Genomic DNA, 14744 nt, shown 5'->3' with positions numbered 1-14744 from the left:
AGCAGACCACTCTTACCCAGTCCAAAGATCAGGGCTTGATCCATCACCGTTATTTAGCTCACTGCCCCATCCCAGCTCAGAACCTGGCTATATGCAAATTAGTCTGTCCCTGGCCCAGTGCATCAGGGGAACAGGGCAGACCAAACTACCAAGCCAATTCTTCACCAGAAAGGAGACAAGCTTCCGGGGACCGGTTTCTGCCATTTCAGGCGTCGTCGGCCCGGCTTGCTTGAATCCTGATGGAGCAGTGAGCAAGGGACTCATGTCTGAGTATACCCTTCCACGCTTATGGTGGACAAAATGATTCAGATAAGGGGATGGTGATGAACAGAGTGTCTGAATTAAGCAGACCACTCTTACCCAGTCCAAAGATCAGGGCTTGATCCATCACCGTTCTTTAGCTCACTGCCCCATCCCAGCTCAGAACCTGGCTATATGCAAATTAGTCTGTCCCTGGCCCAGTGCATCATGGGAACAGGGCAGACCAAACTACCAAGCCAATTCTTCACCAGAAAGGAGACAAGCTTCCGGGGACCGGTTTCTGCCATTTCAGGCGTCGTCGGCCCGGCTTGCTTGAATCCTGATGGAGCAGTGAGCAAGGGACTCATGTCTGAGTATACCCTTCCACGCTTATGGTGGACAAAATGATTCAGATAAGGGGGTGGTGATGAACAGAGTGTCTGAATTAAGCAGACCACTCTTACCCAGTCCAAAGATCAGGGCTTGATCCATCACCGTTATTTAGCTCACTGCCCCATCCCAGCTCAGAACCTGGCTATATGCAAATTAGTCTGTCCCTGGCCCAGTGCATCATGGGAACAGGGCAGACCAGACTACCAAGCCAATTCTTCACCAGAAAGGAGACAAGCTTCCGGGGACCGGTTTCTGCCATTTCAGGCGTCGTCGGCCCGGCTTGCTTGAATCCTGATGGAGCAGTGAGCAAGGGACTCATGTCTGAGTATACCCTTCCACGCTTATGGTGGACAAAATCACTGCACCATCAGGATTCAAGCAAGCCGGGCCGAAGACGGCTGTAATGCCAGAAACCGGTCCCCGGAAGCTTGTTTCCTTCCCAGTACAAGAATTGGCTTGGTAGTTTGGTTTGCCCTGTTCCCATCATGCACTGGGACAGGAACAGACTAATTTGCATATAGCCAAGTTCTGAGCTGGGATGGTGCAGTGAGCTAAAAAACGGTGATGGATCAAGCCCTGATCTTTGGACTGGGTAAGAGTGGTCTGCTTAATTCAGGCACTCTGTTCATCACCACCCCCTTTTCTGAATCATTTTGTCCACCATAAGCGTGGAAGGGTATACTCAGATGTGAGTCCCTTGCTCACTGCACCATCAGGATTCAAGCAAGCCGGGCCGAAGACGGCTGTAATGCCAGAAACCGGTCCCCGGAAGCTTGTTTCCTTCCCAGTACAAGAATTGGCTTGGTAGTTTGGTTTGCCCTGTTCCCATCATGCACTGGGACAGGAACAGACTAATTTGCATATAGCCAAGTTCTGAGCTGGGATGGTGCAGTGAGCTAAAAAACGGTGATGGGTCAAGCCCTGATCTTTGGACTGGGTAAGAGTGGTCTGCTTAATTCAGGCACTCTGTTCATCACCACCCCCTTTTCTGAATCATTTTGTCCACCATAAGCGTGGAAGGGTATACTCAGATGTGAGTCCCTTGCTCACTGCACCATCACGATTCAAGCAAGCCGGGCCGAAGACGGCTGTAATGCCAGAAACCGGTCCCCGGAAGCTTGTTTCCTTCCCAGTACAAGAATTGGCTTGGTAGTTTGGTTTGCCCTGTTCCCATCATGCACTGGGACAGGAACAGACTAATTTGCATATAGCCAAGTTCTGAGCTGGGATGGTGCAGTGAGCTAAAAAACGGTGATGGATCAAGCCCTGATCCTTGGACTGGGTAAGAGTGGTCTGCTTAATTCAGGCACTCTGTTCATCACCACCCCCTTTTTTGAATCATTTTGTCCACCATAAGCGTGGAAGGGTATACTCAGATGTGAGTCCCTTGCTCACTGCACCATCAGGATTCAAGCAAGCCGGGCCGAAGACGGCTGTAATGCCAGAAACCGGTCCCCGGAAGCTTGTTTCCTTCCCAGTACAAGAATTGGCTTGGTAGTTTGGTTTGCCCTGTTCCCATCATGCACTGGGACAGGAACAGACTAACTTGCATATAGCCAAGTTCTGAGCTGGGATGGTGCAGTGAGCTAAAAAACGGTGATGGATCAAGCCCTGATCTTTGGACTGGGTAAGAGTGGTCTGCTTAATTCAGGCACTCTGTTCATCACCACCCCCTTTTCTGAATCATTTTGTCCACCATAAGCGTGGAAGGGTATACTCAGATGTGAGTCCCTTGCTCACTGCACCATCAGGATTCAAGCAAGCCAGGCCGAAGACGGCTGTAATGCCAGAAACCGGTCCCCGGAAGCTTGTTTCCTTCCCAGTACAAGAATTGGCTTGGTAGTTTGGTTTGCCCTGTTCCCATCATGCACTGGGACAGGAACAGACTAATTTGCATATAGCCAAGTTCTGACCTGGGATGATGCAGTGAGCTAAAAAACGGTGATGGATCAAGCCCTGATCTTTGGACTGGGTAAGAGTGGTCTGCTTAATTCAGGCACTCTGTTCATCACCACCCCCTTTTCTGAATCATTTTGTCCACCATAAGCGTGGAAGGGTATACTCAGATGTGAGTCCCTTGCTCACTGCACCATCAGGATTCAAGCAAGCCGGGCCGAAGACGGCTGTAATGCCAGAAACCGGTCCCCGGAAGCTTGTTTCCTTCCCAGTACAAGAATTGGCTTGGTAGTTTGGTTTGCCCTGTTCCCATCATGCACTGGGACAGGAACAGACTAATTTGCATATAGCCAAGTTCTGAGCTGGGATGGTGCAGTGAGCTAAAAAACGGTGATGGATCAAGCCCTGATCTTTGGACTGGGTAAGAGTGGTCTGCTTAATTCAGGCACTCTGTTCATCACCACCCCCTTTTCTGAATCATTTTGTCCACCATAAGCGTGGAAGGGTATACTCAGATGTGAGTCCCTTGCTCACTGCACCATCAGGATTCAAGCAAGCCGGGCCGAAGACGGCTGTAATGCCAGAAACCGGTCCCCGGAAGCTTGTTTCCTTCCCAGTACAAGAATTGGCTTGGTAGTTTGGTTTGCCCTGTTCCCATCATGCACTGGGACAGGAACAGACTAATTTGCATATAGCCAAGTTCTGAGCTGGGATGGTGCAGTGAGCTAAAAAACGGTGATGGATCAAGCCCTGATCTTTGGACTGGGTAAGAGTGGTCTGCTTAATTCAGGCACTCTGTTCATCACCACCCCCTTTTCTGAATCATTTTGTCCACCATAAGCGTGGAAGGGTATACTCAGATGTGAGTCCCTTGCTCACTGCACCATCAGGATTCAAGCAAGCCGGGCCGAAGACGGCTGTAATGCCAGAAACTGGTCCCCGGAAGCTTGTTTCCTTCCCAGTACAAGAATTGGCTTGGTAGTTTGGTTTGCCCTGTTCCCATCATGCACTGGGACAGGAACAGACTAATTTGCATATAGCCAAGTTCTGAGCTGGGATGGTGCAGTGAGCTAAAAAACGGTGATGGATCAAGCCCTGATCTTTGGACTGGGTAAGAGTGGTCTGCTTAATTCAGGCACTCTGTTCATCACCACCCCCTTTTTTGAATCATTTTGTCCACCATAAGCGTGGAAGGGTATACTCAGATGTGAGTCCCTTGCTCACTGCACCATCAGGATTCAAGCAAGCCGGGCCGAAGACGGCTGTAATGCCAGAAACCGGTCCCCGGAAGCTTGTTTCCTTCCCAGTACAAGAATTGGCTTGGTAGTTTGGTTTGCCCTGTTCCCATCATGCACTGGGACAGGAACAGACTAATTTGCATATAGCCAAGTTCTGAGCTGGGATGGTGCAGTGAGCTAAAAAACGGTGATGGATCAAGCCCTGATCTTTGGACTGGGTAAGAGTGGTCTGCTTAATTCAGGCACTCTGTTCATCACCACCCCCTTTTCTGAATCATTTTGTCCACCATAAGCGTGGAAGGGTATACTCAGATGTGAGTCCCTTGCTCACTGCACCATCAGGATTCAAGCAAGCCGGGCCGAAGACGGCTGTAATGCCAGAAACCGGTCCCCGGAAGCTTGTTTCCTTCCCAGTACAAGAATTGGCTTGGTAGTTTGGTTTGCCCTGTTCCCATCATGCACTGGGACAGGAACAGCCTAATTTGCATATAGCCAAGTTCTGAGCTGGGATGGTGCAGTGAGCTAAAAAACGGTGATGGATCAAGCCCTGATCTTTGGACTGGGTAAGAGTGGTCTGCTTAATTCAGGCACTCTGTTCATCACCACCCCCTTTTCTGAATCATTTTGTCCACCATAAGCGTGGAAGGGTATACTCAGATGTGAATCCCTTGCTCACTGCACCATCAGGATTCAAGCAAGCCGGGCCGAAGACGGCTGTAATGCCAGAAACCGGTCACCGGAAGCTTGTTTCCTTCCCAGTACAAGAATTGGCTTGGTAGTTTGGTTTGCCCTGTTCCCATCATGCACTGGGACAGGAACAGACTAATTTGCATATAGCCAAGTTCTGAGCTGGGATGGTGCAGTGAGCTAAAAAACGGTGATGGATCAAGCCCTGATCTTTGGACTGGGTAAGAGTGGTCTGCTTAATTCAGGCACTCTGTTCATCACCACCCCCTTTTCTGAATCAGATTAGGATCAGGACAGGACCACCAAGGCACGACCAGCACCCGCAGTTTGGAAGCAACGCCTGCGCTCCACCCTCTCTGCAGCTATCGGCCAGAACCCCGATTGGGTTATTGAACTCCCCAGCAAAGTGCTCCGCCAGCACTTAGGGTTTCTTTAGCAAAACCCCCAAAGTCTATGGAAATTTCGGACAGAGTGCTCCGCAGCCCCCTGTATCAAGTCACCTATTGAGTACGTTGGGTCAGTGACAGGTCAGCTATTCGGACAAGTCGGACAATTTCTCTAGCTAAACCTAGGCTAGTTATACTGTTTTCGGGTCAGTGTACCACCCCCCAAATGTTGCAAGTGTCAGAATCCCCAATTTCGATTGGTCCCCAAGCAGGATAGGTCAACACACCATTCACATTTAACTTTTACTAGCCGGGTTTTACATATTCTGGGACCGCCTATTGAATTTGGGGTTCCCATGACCTATTCTACAGAATACAATGGAAGATATACATTTGTTGCTAATGTAGAACATTTCAGCTTCTTCGGCTGGGTGAAGGTGCATCTTCCTAGGCACATCTTGGCCGCCACCTCTGGTGTGCAGTCGTTCAATGTCACCGGCCGAAGACAGACATGCGCAGTAGTGTACTTCAATATGAATTCCTGCGTGTCTCGCAGACCCTCAGAAACCCGGTACATGAAAAGTAAGCGCAAACAAATTAAAACACAGAAATAAATGAATACACTGTATACCATGAATAGCTACTCTATACCCCTTTACTTAAAATTATACTATGGCATTAAATTTTAGTGCAACGGACAATGACATGAAAGCATCAGTGCAAGCTTCACCATGTGAGGGCATAGGCAGCCATCTTAAAAGCCAGTGCGCAAGCGCAAAGGTTCCCACCAGAACTGCAAGTACGTCACGTCACGTGAGTGTGACTAACGCATGCGCAGAAAGAAACCCCGCCAAGCAGCGGCCATTTTAGGAACAAGAATTATTGAATTAGTAAACACATATGCACGCGTCTCTAGGACACCCCAATGTCAGGAAAAGGGAAATTAGTAGGACAAACAGGTTGAATTACGTTATTACATGTTATTTCGAGGTTCATGAATCCAAGCAAGTCGCGTAAGATGCGAATCCTTGCTCCATCAATCCCCTCTTTGATGATATTTACTATCATCACAAAACCAAGGGAATCAGATGCCAACTTTTCTCTCACACTTTGTTCATTTCAATTTCTTCTAACATTTGATTTAATTTCTCCTTCGTTTCTTTGTTAGGGTGTGAATTCTTCACCCTTTTATAAATCTGATTATTCAGTTCTTCTAATTCAAGTTCATCCACACTCCGTTTCACACCTCTTTTATTCACCGTATATTTCTTTTGATGTTTGCGGCATTTGCAACAGACAAATATAAGGAATACAATAAACCCTATTATGGCAATTGGTATCAGTCCCCTGAACAACAGACCTCTACCTAACTGTGCAAACCAATGACCTACAGCAGAGAGACCATCAGTAAGTCTTTTCCAGGCACTGTCAACCTCCAGTGGTTTAAGTTCTTTTCCCAAATTTGTAATGTTCCTTACATACCTTTGGATCCCTACACTTTTGTCAGGTATGTAAGTGCAACAATGTTGCGCTTTCAACATTCTGCAGACTCCGCCCTCTTTTGCTAATAGAGTATCAAGGGCAAGTCAGTTCTGTAAAACCATTGATCTGATCGCAACCATTTCGGTATTGACCATCAGGAACCCTCCAGCAGTGTCGGTAGATAACCGATCTACTACTGTTGACAATTTGCAAATTTTGTTTGAGTTCAGAACCACTCCCACTGCAGGTATTATTGCGCTAAAAATATCTCCTACAATCTCGCCAGCAGTTTCTCTTCTATTGCGTACTACTTTGTTAGTTTCTTCATTGCTTCCAGTGATTTTTCCCACATGGTATATCTTTGGGAAGACAATACCAAAATAGCAACTCCCGTACCAATGGTCGGGCAATTTGAAGTAAGCCTTGTTCCCACAAATAAAATAAATCCCAGGAAACACAGGCTCTGTCCCATCTTTGAAACCCCACCCTCCAATTACCTTGTAATTATGCTCACATTCACTGGAACCGATGAAAACATTGTTATAATAACTAGTAATTTCCCTTTTAAGACAGAGCTTCCCCTTCTTTTCGAAATCAAGGAGCATAGCAGCAGTAGCTCCACCATTTGAGGTGCTCCCTATACTTTCTGCCCATTTAGGAACTTTATGGTTCCTATCTTTAGCTTTCTTTTGGAAACTCTCTCTTCTTTTCTCTACCATGTCCAGAAATTCTTTTTCCTTTTCATGTAAAGAACAGGTCAGGTTATATTTATGTGCATCATCTATATTAATTTTTACGACAGTTAGAAAGTAATCACTCATGTATTTAGCTACATCTCTAGTCGTCTGTACAGGGTTTAGGTTTCTTCGAACAGCAAGTTCAGAAAATGTCACGTCATAGTTTGAATAGTAATACTGTAAAGGTCCTCTTTGGTAAAATAAGCTAGTCAGTACACTACAGGAAATTCCATAGGTTAAGGGCAAGTGATGATAAGTCACGCCTTCAGCTACAGAGGTAGGTAGCTTCATGCAGACATAGCAGTCGTCTATTTCCATAGTTTCTACATAATGCAACAACAGGTTTGCGAAAATGTTCAAATGAGTCTTGTTCTTAATTTTGTTAAAGTGTAATGCTTCCTCGTCTGGTGCTTCTAAATTTAACTGTCTCCGTTTCAGGCTCAGTGGTTTGTCCAATGTGTCTACTCTGTGTGGTGTAATCCTAGTGTGAGATTCTACAGTGTCGTCAGGTAAGTTATTATTCGGGTACAGGCTTGGATTTTTACTCATCAGAGAAGGAAGGGTTACAGTCAGTCCTATCCAAAGGATCAGTACTATTGCTACACTACATAAACATACTTGGCAGCATGTTTTACAACAACTACGTCTAGGTCTTCCGTTCACATTTGAATCAGACATTTCTGCCTAACAGAAGTCTTCCAACCCCTCTTTGTAACTTTGCACAGATAGCTTACACTGAGCAACTTCAGGTTGGTTCGTCTTCTTCGGCAGACTGATCAGCTGTCTGGTCTTCGTCACTTTCGTCAGTTATATCAAGATCCTCAAATTCCTCCAACACCAAGTAGGTCCACTCAGGATCTCGATACTTTTCGTTCAGTCTTTTTATTCGGTCACTCCTTCGTTTGGAGCTCTCTCCAGTTTGCTTTGTTATACAGGAACTTTGTCTTCTTTGCTCAAGTTTTTCTTCTACTGTTTTTAGTCTCAGTCTTAGTCTCTTAATGAATCTTGGTTCAGTATTTTTCTTTTTCTTGAGTCTTTTAACTGGCACTGTGATTGGGCTTTCGTCTAATGCTCTTTTATTTTCGTTCAGTTGCGGCACTTCTGCTTCTGCTTCTTCCCTTCCTGTCTGACTAGTCCCAGGTCTTACTTCTTTTTCTTCTGCCTGGTCGCTAAGCTGGCCTTGTTCAGGTGTAAACTGAGTTTGACTTTTGGGTGCTTCACTTTCAGTATCCTGAACACATTCGTCTATTTCTATCTGATCCTGTTCAAGCACTTCGAACCTTTGATTTTCTTCCGCTTGAACTTTTGCCCTAATATCTGCCTGTCCCTTTTCGATTTCAGGTGTTCTTGGAGGTGTGTCGATCACCTGTTCTGTCCTTATCTGATCTTCTTCATCTTCAGATTTTACATCAATTTCGATAATCTGATTGTCTTCTTCTATTCCTGTCTCATCCTCACTATTCCACTCTCTGTCTGCGTAGGTTTGACTTCTTGTTCTGATTGGGTCATCAGTCAGGTCGATTATGGGTATCCACTCATCTCGACTGGTGCTCGGTTGTTCTTCATCAGCTACTTCGGAACCCACGTCTGGAGACTCCTCAGCTTGGCAACCTTCAGCGTCAGTCTTCTTTTCGTCTCTTATTACCTTCTTGGTGTGGCTGGCATGGATCCACTTTGGAACGCCGGCACACTTCACCGCTGTCGTGGTTACCAGTATCACTTGGCGTTGTTTTCCCCACTTCGGTGCAAGGCAATTTGACCGAGTATGATTCTTGAGTACAACCCAGTCGCCTGGAACCAATTTATGGACTGGAGTTGTTGGACTGGCTACGGCGTCTTCCCCAATCTGGCGAGAGATAGAACGCACTTGGTCACCCAGTTGCTTGCAGTACTCAAGTACCAAATCATCAGAAATGCTTATCAGTTTGTATCCTGGTACCCATGCCTGTCTCATCACTCTTCCCATCAGGATTTCATGGGGACTCAGGCCTGTTTTTCGGTCTAGAATACTTCGGATTCCCATCAGAACAAGAGGTAAAGCCTCTATCCAGTTCATGCCAGTAGATTCACACATCTTCCCTAATCTCGACTTGATAGTGCCATTTACTTGCTCCACTACTCCAGAAGCCTCTGGACGGTATGCACAGTGCAGCTTTTGGGTAATCTTGAAAGCTTTACAGAGCTGATCAATTACTTCATTCTGGAAATGCCCCCCTCTGTCTGATTCAATCGTGACCGGGACCCCGTACCTAGGTATTAGTTCTCGTAGTAACAACTTAGCTACAGTGATGGCGTCATTCTTTTTGGCTGGGTAAGCTTCCACCCATTTTGAAAACAGGCAGACTATGACGAGGACATATCTCATTCCTTTACAAAGGGGCAACTGAACGAAGTCAATCTGCAATCTTACAAAGGGAGCTCCCGACTTCCCAATTTTTCCCATTTCAACTACTGTTCTCTTCCCAGCGTTGAACTGCTGACATGTCAAACATCTCTGGCAGAGCGACTCTGCTACCTTCCTGAATTTCGGGTTGTACCATGTCTGTTGGAAAACACGAATCATGGCATCCCTACCAACGTGTGTATCTCCATGTATCAGTCTGGCCATGGAAGCAAGCAAGCGTCTTGGCAACACAGGCATACTGTCAGGGCCCACAATGATACCATCCTCACTTCTCTGTCGACACCCAAGCTTTCTCCATTTTTCCTTTTCTTTTGGTGGTGCAGCATACTGCCAATCTCTCAATTCCTCCCATGTAGGCACATCCTCAGACACCATAAGTTGGCAGCTGTTTCCATATCCCCCCAATTTGATATTTACCGACATTCGATGTCTGGCACAATGTTGGGCCACTTCGTCAGCATATCGATTTCCTACTGTCACATGATAAGTGCCAGATTTGTGAGCAGCACATTTGACCACTGCCAATTCCTTTGGTAATTGGATTGCGTCCAATAATTCTTGTACAACTTTCCCATTTCTGATAGGTGTACCTGAAGAAGTCAGAAACTCCCTTTGTAGCCACAATTGGCCGAAGTCATGCACAACCCCATAACCGTACTGACTGTCAGTATATACGGTTATTCTTTTGTTTTTCCCAATTTTACAGGCTCTTGTCAATGCAACCAATTCGGCTACTTGTGCAGACTTTACTCCAAATAGACAGGATGCTTCTATAGTGCGTTTTACCGTGACTACAGCATAAGCAGCACTTAGGCCTACAAGTTCGTGTCTCAGACATGAGCCATCTACAAACAGCTCGCAATCTTCTACAGGCAGGGGCATTTCTTTGATATCTGGGCGTGGTTTAGTACTGAACTCAGTTAAGTCAATGCAGTCATGCTCGACTTCTCCCTTTGCTTCTGCAATCAGTGACTCAGGCAACAAGGTTGCTGGGTTCAATATGTTACACCGAGTAATGACTACATTTGCAGCGCCTACTAGGATCCTTTCGTACTTAGTCAGCCGACTAGGTGTGAGATACTGGGTTTTCGTTCTGGTCAGTAGTATTACAACTGCACGTGGAACATACACAGTTACAAGATGTCCCATAATAATGGATTCGCTTTGCTCAAGACTCGTGCAAGTCGCAGCTACAGCTTTCAGACATCCGGGTAATCCAGCAGCCACTGGATCTAAAGTAGCAGAAAAATATGCCACTGGACGTCTAGTCAACCCATGGGCTTGGGCTAGGACTGACAGTGCGCAATTATCTCGTGTATCACAAAACAGTGAAAATTCTTTTGAATAGTCAGGCATGCCTAAAGCAGGGGCTGTACACAGACATTCTCGTAATTTAGTAAAGGCTGTCAGGCTCTCCTCATCCCATTCCACTGGGTCCTTTTCTCCTTTCTTTGTCATTTTGATTAGAGGTTTGGCTAAGACTGCAAATCCCACAATCCACTGCCTACAGTAACCTACAACTCCAAGGAACATTCTGACTTCTTTCTGAGTATTCGGTAACTGCATGTTTCAAATTATCCTGATTCTTTCTGAAATAACTTTCCTGATGCCCTTCTCTATCTGGTGCCCCAGATATTTTACTGATTTGGTACAGAACTGTAGTTTGTCAGGTGATACTTTATGTCCTCCTTCACCTAGATGGTTCAATAGGGCAATGGTGTCAACAACACAGTCTTTCTGACTCTTAGACGCCACCAAGAGGTCGTCTATATATTGCACCAAAACTGAGTTTCCAGGTAATGTTAAAGATTCAAGAAATTTTTTCAAAATCTGGTTAAAGATTGAGGGGCTTTCTGTGTACCCCTGAGGGACACGATTCCAAACGAACATGTGACTGTCGAAGGCAAAAGAGAAAAGAAATTTGCTGTCTGGATGCAATTGGATCGAAAAGAATGCATGACATAGGTCAATCACGGTGAACCATTCAGCATCCCAGGGGATCTGATACAGAATCACTGCTGGGTTCGGAACAATAGGACAGCAAGGAACAACGATTTTGTTCACCTTTCTCAGGTCCTGTACTACTCTGTACTTGCCACTAGGTTTCTTGATTCCAATTATGGATGAGTTACACGGGCTACTCATCACTTCTTGTATGATGTTTGCTTCTAATATTCTTTTTATTTCAATGGCAACCCCTGCTCTTACTTCTGCACTCATTTTGTAAGGCTTAGTATTGGGGTAAACTGCATTTTCTTTCATGGCTATTTTGATTGGGTCAACGTTTGCCATCAAGCCTACATCCTTTCCAGTAAAGTCCCATACTTCTGGTTTTACTGTCTTTCGGAGTTCTTCAGGTAAGTCTTGTATAGTCAACTGTTTAATTTCTGAGTCAGGTCTTATTAACATTAACTTGTATATTCCATCTTCGTCTGGGGTTTGTATTTCGACGCCCTTTGGTGTGCAAAAGATGGTACAGTTCATTTTACACAACAAATCACGTCCTAATAAGTTTACAGGACTGGTGTCACAAACTACAAATCTATGCATTTCTTTGAAGTTCCCTATTGTAATCTCCATGGGCTCAGTAACTGGGGTACTAATCAATTGATTAGATACACCCACCACTTGGATTGCTTCTCCCGAGAGGGGTAGGTTTGGAACGTCTGCTGTTCTCACAGTAGAACGGGTAGCACCAGTGTCCAACAGAAAGGTGACATCATTGCCTTCAACCTTTCCTTCGATGTATGGTCCTGACTGGTCTACCGGCAAGGAGGCGCCAAGTATGCACTCCTCGTCCTCCCCCCTCAGGCCCCGTCAGTATTGGTCGTCACAGAAAAAAGTGTCATTCAACAGAAATTGCGAAGATGCTGCATTTCTATCCTCCTGTCCTCCCCAGATTTCTATGTCTTCACCCTGCGGTGCCTTTCCTTTATGATTTGGTTTAGGTGCATGAGGAAACTGACTCGCCTTTACCTGTTGCTGGGTCTTTCTTGGTCTTTCATTCTGCGTCTGTGGATTTAAATCAGGGGTTTGAGGGTTATTATGCTGTGCGTATGGACACTCGTCTCTCCAGTGCCCTATTTCTCCGCACTGGTGACAGGGGAACTTCTTTTTGGCTTCCTCCCGACTCATTTTCATCTTGGGCTTCCCTCCTCCCCCAGAACCTTGATTTTGGGAATTCTTATTTATTTTACCCAATTGCTTTTCCTGCTGTTCCGCTAGTTTTACTTGTGCCCACATAACCTTTTCCTTCAGAGCCTTTCGCTTATCAGCCATCTCGTCTTCACAGTACTTTGCGTACCGTAAGACATCATCAATCTTCTTTGACTGCCAACAGATTTTATTGTCTTTGATCCACTGACAAATTTCAGGTCTTAAACCGTTTACAAACCTGTAAATGAAGTGGGTCATATCCTTCATCTCGATGTTATCTATACCGCTGTATGTTTTAAACACCTGTAACAGTCTTTCATAAAAGGAATGCACAGTCTCATCTCTTTCCTATGTGGTTCTATCTATTCTGGTCCAATCAGTTTCCTTTGCAGGCACCTTTCCCTTCAAGTGTAACATCACTTGCTGGTATTTTTTCATTACCTCATCAGAAGGAGCTCCTGAAACAGGATCCCTCGGGTATTCCTCACTAGGCCAACCAATGGCAATTTTACAATCCATCCACAAATCTACTGGAACAACTATGTCGAAAAACCCATCCAGGTCTTTCCATAGGCATTTTTGGACCTTTACAAACCTTTCTACCTGTCTGTACCAATCTACAGGCTTTTCTCGTAATTTAGGGAAATCATTGGTAAATGACACAATATCCTGTCTGGACCATGGAACGTGCACATACTTCCCACCTGGCACTTCTCGCATGGGGTATAACTGTTCTGGCTTGTCTGCTTCCCTTAAAGCAAACTCAGAAGTCGTCTGTCTGGACCTAACCTCTTCCTTTTTCTTTGCCCACCTGGCTTTCCACTTGGCTACATCTCCCCATTTTTGCAACATGGCCAACAATTCTTTGATCTGAACCTTCTTTCCTGACACATTCATATTCTCTAGATCTTTGTCTGAGAAATCTGCTCTGTAGGGTTTTTGTAATGGCTTTGATTTTGAAATATCTATTTCCATACTGGCTGCAGTGTCTGTTAGTTTCTCATGGAGCACTTTGGTATTACGGGTAAAACTCTTGCAGATAAACAGCAGCTCGTCCTCGGAATAGGTATTTAATCTATCTAACCCCACATTTCCGGCAGTCAGTTCTTCCATTTCAATTCTCAATTTGTAAATATCCAATGGTTTTGTCTGAGGAGTTTGTCTCTCTAATTCTCGACTCCATCTCTCAATCTCTTCAGGAGTCACCAATGTGACACCCTTGGTACCTGAAGTCGATTCCATTTGAATCTCTCTCGTATTGAAAGGATTATGTCTCTTCCGCAAACTCCTTCCCGAGTTCCTAATCGGCAAATCCATCAAAGAAGCCTCAGATTCACACTCACTCGTCTGATCATCTACAATTAAGGGCTCCTTTATTGGCTGCACTACAGTTGGGGTAATAATTGGAGCTCTTGGACTCCCTTGTCTATCCCCATACTATGGATCAACTGGTCTAATAGTTACTGGGATAGTCAAGGCTTCGGGGCTGGTATTTAACTGGGAGAGTTTCTGAATTATTTCGGTTCTTTGTTTGGCTAGAGCCTCACGCTCTTTTTCCTGCAGCATCCTTTCCAGGCTTATTTCAGGTACTATTTGCGGACTTAATGTTGGGGCAGTTGGATGCGTCATACTTGGTCCTTCACCATAATTAGGTTTTGGGAAACAGCTTCCTGTGTTTAAGGCTCTCGGTCCTCACTCATAAGGAGGTCTTAAACCAAATTCTCTTTCACCTGAATATCTTGATTCTCCACTAAATGGTGGTCTTAGACAGGTGTCTCCGGCACCTATGAGTCCTAGGCCCTCGCTATAGGAAGGTATTTGACAGCTATCTCTTGGGTTTACAGATCTATTCCCTTCCTGACACGGAGGTCGTTGGGAAGTATCCTCTACACTAGACGATCTATGACCTTCATTATAAGGAGGCGGACTTTCATAAACATGTCATCTAATAAATCATCATCCGAATCCCCAGTGGGCACCCAATGTTTGCATTTTTCTGTCTTTTTCTCTCCCGCAGGACCACCCATTGCCATCATTGGAAACAATCCTTCCACAATCATATTCTGTCTCCACTGTTTCATTTTTTTATCTCGGGTTTCTTGCTTTAATTTCGGATAACATTTTG

This window comes from Lissotriton helveticus, chromosome 1_1 (assembly GCF_964261635.1).
Source record: "Lissotriton helveticus chromosome 1_1, aLisHel1.1, whole genome shotgun sequence".
NCBI classification, from domain to species: Eukaryota; Metazoa; Chordata; class Amphibia; order Caudata; family Salamandridae; genus Lissotriton; species Lissotriton helveticus.
The sequence above is the reverse complement of the archived record's forward strand: the minus strand, read 5'-3'. Positions refer to the sequence as shown.